Source organism: Eriocheir sinensis, chromosome 6 (assembly GCF_024679095.1).
Source record: "Eriocheir sinensis breed Jianghai 21 chromosome 6, ASM2467909v1, whole genome shotgun sequence".
In the NCBI taxonomy this organism is placed as follows: domain Eukaryota; kingdom Metazoa; phylum Arthropoda; class Malacostraca; order Decapoda; family Varunidae; genus Eriocheir; species Eriocheir sinensis.
The window spans coordinates 20,746,535-20,753,392 of record NC_066514.1 but is presented as its reverse complement, the minus strand read 5'-3'; the positions used below and the strand labels follow the sequence as shown (position 1 = coordinate 20,753,392).

At 44.1% G+C, this 6,858-nt stretch overlaps 1 long non-coding RNA gene across 1 annotated transcript; it reads left to right on the top strand.

The window, feature by feature from the left end:
* Positions 1 to 436: 436 nt before the first annotated feature.
* LOC126986708 (uncharacterized) lies at positions 437 to 6,543 on the top strand. Its single transcript, XR_007739911.1, has 3 exons — positions 437 to 584; positions 627 to 710; positions 6,151 to 6,543. It is a non-coding gene; the product is annotated as an uncharacterized LOC126986708 (long non-coding RNA).
* The last annotated feature ends 315 nt before the right edge of the window (positions 6,544 to 6,858 follow it).

The window sequence follows — 6,858 nt, the reverse complement described above, 5'->3', positions numbered from 1 at the left end:
GGCAAGCGTAGGACCTAAAGGACTGTACACGGCTGCACCATCGACCTGTGTGTGTGTGTGTGCACGTGCTTATTGGCATGAAGAAGCTCTTATACGGACAATGGCAACAGCGTAGGAAATTGTTCCTTGTCAAAGCCAAATACTATCTTGAAATAGTGCATTGATGCATATGGTAATAGTTTCTCCAAGTGGAGTATTGGTATATAAGGACTGCAGATCAAAACTAACAAGGTGACAGATACCACGTGACAAACTCTTCAATTCTTTAACAAAAGGAAAATAATCTTTTATATGAAGAAATGAAGGCCCGTGGTGTGTCGGTGCTAGGAGTCTAAGGCCTCAACATTATTGGCCACGCAATTGTTTATAGAGGTAGATAACTTCGTGTAAGTGCGAGGCGTAAAGGAGTCTTCCCGCTGTGGCGTCGAGTCTCGTACCCTTGAATTATATATTCCACTTTGTTTCAATACACGGAGATGGGTGAATTTCAGCAAGATACCGTTATCTCATTTATCACATTTACCGACATACAAGGGGTGTAGGGCATCTCATTTATCACATTTACCGACATACAAGGGGTGCAGGTTATCTCATTTATCACATTTACCGACATACAAGGGGTGTAGGTTATCTCATTTATCACATTTACCGACATACAAGGGGTGCAGGTTGTCTCATTTATCACATTTACTGACATACAAGGGGTGCAGGTTATCTCATTTATCACATTTACCGACATACAAGGGGTGTAGGTTATCTCATTTATCACATTTACTGACATACAAGGGGTGTAGGTTATCTCATTTATCACATTTACCGACATACAAGGGGTGTAGGTTATCTCATTTATCACATTTACCGACATACAAGGGGTGCAGGTTATCTCATTTATCACATTTACCGACATACAAGGGGTGTAGGTTATCTCATTTATCACATTTACCGACATACAAGGGGTGCAGGTTATCTCATTTATCACATTTACCGACAGACAAGGGGTGCAGGTTGTCTCATTTATTACAGTTACCTACCGAACGGGCGCAAGCCACTCCCGGTGAGGTATATATGGGAAGTGAGGAGGGTGCTGAAGCCCTCCAAAGACCCTTCCCATGTCCTCATTAACTGTTTCCCTATTGTCTCATCAACACCAGAGAGTAGCTCAGCATGCTCTCTAAAGACAGATCCTCTCTATATCCGCACCACACTACATTCACACAACACACACCTTTTCCAAAAATTCAAAATTCAAAATGGCGTTCAACAACAGTACCTCGGAGTCCCCGCCTGGGGGGGGGGACACAAATTTACCCGGGGAGGACTCCCCTTCTGGCTGCCGACCTGAGAGGTGTTTTGATAACTCCTCGAACCTTTTTCTTCTCAATTTCTGCAACATTCGCGGTCTTCGTTTTAATTTTCATTCTGAGAAACACCATCTCTCCTCCTTTAAACCTCACCTTCTCTTCCTCACCGAAACACTGGTTTCTGAGGCTACTGACAGCAATCTCTACTCTGTTCCCTCCTACTCTCTCTATCCTCAATTTCAATCCAAAGCTGGATGTTGCGTCTACGTGCGCAACGACATCACTTGCTCTCGTGCCCACGACCTTGACTCTTCAGAATTTTCCACCATCTGGCTAAGACTTCATTGTCAATCTATTACTAAATACATCTGTGCTGTTTATATCTCACCTAACTCTACTAACTATGTAAAATTCTTTGGCTACCTGAATTCTAAAGTGGAGCACATCTTGACCCACTCTCCCTTCGCTGAAATCTCCATCCTGGGAGATTTCAATGTTCACCACCAACTTTGGCTTTCATCCTCTTTCACTGACCAGCCTGGTGAAGAAGCCTACAACTTTGCTATCCTCAATGACCTACAGCAGTTGGTTCAACACCCTACACGTATTCACGACCGGCTTGGAGACCAGCCTTAAATACTAGACCTCTTCCTTACCTCAAACCCTTTTGCTTACTCTGTCAAACTGTTCTCTCCGTTGGGCTCCTCCGATCACAACCTTATTTCTGTATTCTGTCCTATCGCTTCTGTACACCCTCTGGACCTACCGAAGAGGCGATGCTTTTGGCATTTTGCTTCAGCTCGGTGGGACGACTTGAGGATGTACTTTTCCGATTTCCCGTGGAATGATTGCTGCGTCCAGGATAGAGACCCCTCTGTGTGTGCCCAGCGCATCACAGAGGTGATTGTTTCAGGAATGGGGGCATACATTCCACGTACTTTCTCTACTCCTCATGCTAAAAAGCCTTGATTTAATCACGCTTGTTCTCGTGCTGTCAAAGATAGAGAGGCACCTCACAAAAGATACCAGAGCCTTCAAACTCCGCTAGCCATGAGCTTTACATTTCCGCCCGGAATCGTGCCAAATCTATTCTTCAACTGATCAAAAACTTCTTTATCCATAGCTAATGTCAACACCTTGCTTTCTCTAATTCTTCCAGAGACTTCTGGCACTTAGACAAAAATATCTCCTCCAATTTCACTTCTTCCTCGTTCCCGCCTCTTCTTAACCCAGACGGCAGCACTGCCGTCTCTTCTATCTCTAAGGCTGAACTCTTAGCTCAGACTTTCTGTAACAACTCCACTCTGGGGGATTCCGGGCATATTCTTCTTACTCATCCCCCCTCCGACTCCATTATGCCTGTTATTAAGATTCTTCCTAATGATGCTTTCTATGCCCTCTCTGGCCTCAACTCTCAGAAGGCTTATGGACCTGATGGAGTGCCTCCTATTGTCCTTAAAAACTATGCTTCCGTGCTGACACCCTGCCTGGTCAAACTCTTTCGCCTCTGCCTGTCAACACCTACCTTTCCTTCCTGCTGGAAGTACGCCTTCGTACAGCCTGTGCCTAAGAAGGGTGACCGTTCCAATCCCTGAAACTACCGCCCTATAGCTTTACTTTCCTGTCTATTTAAAGCTTTTGAATCAATCCTTAACCGGAAGATTCAAAAGCACCTTTCCACTTCTAATCTTCTTTCTGATCGCCAGTATGGGTTCCGCAAGGGGCGTTCTACTGGTGATCTTCTTGCTCTCTTAACTGACTCTTGGTCATCCTATCTTAGCCGTTTCGGTGAAACTTTCTCAGTTGCTCTAGACATATCGAAAGAATTCGATAGAGTCTGGCACAAGTCTTTGCTTTCTAAACTGCCCTCTTTCAGTTTATATGCTTCTCTATGTTCCTTTATCTCCAGTTTCCTTTCCGACCGTTCTATCTCTGATGTGGTAGACGGTCACTGTTCTTCTTATAAACCTACTAACAGTGGTGTTCCACAAGGCTCTGTCCTATCACCCACTCTCTTCCTGTTATTCATCAATGATCCTCTTTCCATTACAAACTGTCCTATCAACTCATTCGCTGATGACTCCAATCTGCATTTTTCAACTTCTTTCGACAGAGAATCCTCTCAACCGGAATTACATGGCTCCAGGCTGGAGGCTGCAGAACGATTAACCTCACACCTTACTATCATTTCCGATTGGGGTAAAAGGAATCTTGTGTCCGTCAATGCCTCAAAAACCCAATTTCTCCACCTATCAACTCGACACAATCTTCCAAACACCTATCCCCTATTCTTCGACAACACTCAGCTGTCACCATCTTCAACACTAAACATCCTCGGTCTATCCTTAACTCAAAATCTCAACTGAAAACTTCACATCTCTTCTCTCACTAAATCAGCTTCCTCGGGGTTAGGCGTTCTGTATCGTCTCCGCCAGTTCTTCTCCCCCGCACAGTTGCTATCCATATACGAGGGCATTGTCCGCCCTCGTATGGAGTATGCATCTCATGTGTGATGGTGTTCTACTCACACAGCTCTCTTGGACAGAGTGGAGTCTAAGGCTCTTCGTCTCATCAGCTCTCCTCCTCTTACTGACAGCCTTCTACCTCTTAATTTCCGCAGCCATGTTGCCTCTCTTTCTATCTTCTATCGATATTTTCATGCTGACTGCTCTTCTGAACTTGCTAACTGCATGCCTCCCCACCTCCCGCGGCCCCGCTACACGTGACTTTCTACTCATGCTCATCCCTATACTGTCCAACCCCTCTATGCAAGAGTTAACCAGCATCTTCACTCTTTCATCCCTCACGCTGGTAAACTCTAGAACAATCTTCCTTCTTCTGTATTTCCTCCTGCCTACGACTTGAACTCTTTCAAGAGGAGGGTATCTGGACACCTCTCCTCCCGAAATTGACCTCTCTTTCGGCCACCTCTTAGGATTCTTTTTGTGAGCAGCGAGTAGCGGGCTTTTTCTTATTATTTTTTACTTTTTATTGTTGCCCTGAGCTGTCTCCTTTGATGTAAAAAAATTCATTTATGACATTTACCGACATACAAGGGGTGTAGCTTGTTTCATTTATCACATTTACCAACATAAAAGGGGTGTAGGTTGTCTCATTTATCACATTTACCGACATAAAAGGGGTGCAGGTTGCCTCATTTATCACATTTATCTCATTCATTACCGACATATATCTCATTTATCACATTTACCGACATACAAGGGGTGTAGGTTGCCTCATTTATCACATTTACTGACATACAAGGGGTGTAGGTTGTTTCATTTATCACATTTACCGACATACAAGGAGAGCAGGTTATCTAATTTATCAAACCCTGCCTGGTCAAACTCTTTCGCCTCTGCCTGTCAACATCTACCTTTCCTTCCTGCTGGAAGTACGCCTACATACAGCCTGTGCCTAAGAAGGGTGACCGTTCCAGTCCTTCAAACTACCGTCGTATAGCTTTACTTTCTTGTCTATATAAAGCTTTTGAATCAATCCTTAACCGGAAGATTCAAAAGCACCTTTCCACTTCTGACCTTCTCTCTGATCGCCTGTATGGGTTCGGCAAAGGGCGTTCTACTGGCGATCTTCTTGCTCTCTTAACTGACTCTTGGTCATCCTCTCTTAGCCGTTTCGGTGAAACTTTCTCAGTTGCGTTAGACATATCGAAAGCCTTCGATAGAGTCTGGCACAAGTCTTTGCTTTCTAAACTGCCCTCTTTCGGATTCTATCCCTCTCTCTGTTCCTTTATCTCCAGTTTCCTTTCCGGCCGTTTTATATCTGCGGTGGTAGACGGTCACTGTTCTTCCCCTAAACTTATGAACAGTGGTGTTCCACAGGGCTCTGTCCTATCTCTCACTTTCTTACTGTTATTCATCAATGATCTTCTTTTCATAAAAACAAATGTCCTGTCCACTCATACGCAGACGACTCCACTCTGCATTATTCAACTTCTTTCAACAGTAGACCCTCTCAACAGGAATTGGGAGACTCCAGACTGGAGGCTGCAGAACTCTTAACCTCAGACCTTGCTATAATTTCCGATTGGGGTCAAAGGAACCTTGTAACCTTCAAGGCCTCAAAACCTTAATTTCTCCACCTATCAACTCGACACAATCTTCCAAACACCTATCCCTTATTCTTCGACAACACTCAGCTGTCACCTTCATCAACACTAAACATCCTCCGTCTATCCTTTACTCAAACTCTTAACTGGAAACTTCACATCTCCTCTTTCACTAAATCAGCTTCCTCGAGGATGCGCGTTCTGTATCGTCTCCGCCAGTTCTTCTCCCCCGCGCAGTTGCTATCCATATATAGGGGCCTTGTCCGCCCTCGTATGGAATATGCATCTCACGTGTAGGGGGGCTCCACTCACACAGCTCTCTTGGACAGAGTGGAATCTAAGGCTCTTCGTCTCATCAGCACTCCTCTTACTGACAGCCTTCTACCTCTTAAATTCCGCCACCATGTTGCTTCTCTTTCTATCTTCTATCGATATTTTCACCCTGACTGCACTTCTGAATTTGCTAACTGCATGCCTCCCCACCTCCCGAGGCCCCGCTACACGCGACTTTCTACTCATCCCTATGCTGTCCAAATCCTTTATGCAAGAGTTAGCCAGCTTTTCCATTCTTTTCATTGTCTGTATTTCCTCCTGCCTACGACTTGAGCTCTTTCAAAAAGAGTGTATCAAGACACCTTTCCACCCGAAGTTGACCTCTCTTTTGGCTACTCTTCACTATTGTCTGTTGTGGCAGCATCGAGTAGTGAGCTTTTTATTTTTGCCCTTTTTTTGTTGCCTTTGAACCGTCTTCTTTGTTGTAAAAAAATACAAGAGCTGCAGGTTGTCTCATTTATCACATTTACCGACATACAAGGGGTGCAGGTTGTCTCATTTATCACATTTACCGACATACAAGGGGTGCAGGTTGTCTCATTTATCACATTTACCGACATACAAGGGGTGCAGGTTATCTCATTTATCACATTTACCGACATACAAGGGGTGCAGGTTGTCTCATTTATCACATTTACCGACATACAAGGGGTGCAGGTTGTCTCATTTATCACATTTACCGACATACAAGGGGTGCAGGTTGTCTCATTTATCACATTTACCGACATACAAGGGGTGCAGGTTATCTCATTTATCACATTTACCGACATACAAGGGGTGCAGGTTGTCTCATTTATCACATTTACCGACATACAAGGGGTGTAGGTTATCTCATTTATCACATTTACCGACAAACAAGGGGTGCATGTTATCTCATTTATCACATTTACTGACATATAAGGGATGCAGGTTATCTCATTTACCACATTTACTGACATACAAGGGGTGCAGGTTATCTCATTTATCACATTTACCGACATACAAGGGGTGCAGGTTATCTCATTTATCACATTTACCGACATACAAGGGGTGCAGGTTATCTCATTTATCACATTTATCGACATACAGGTTATCTCATTTATCACATTTACCGACATACAAGGGGTGCAGGTTATCTCATTTATCACATTTACGATAATACAGATAATGCAGGTT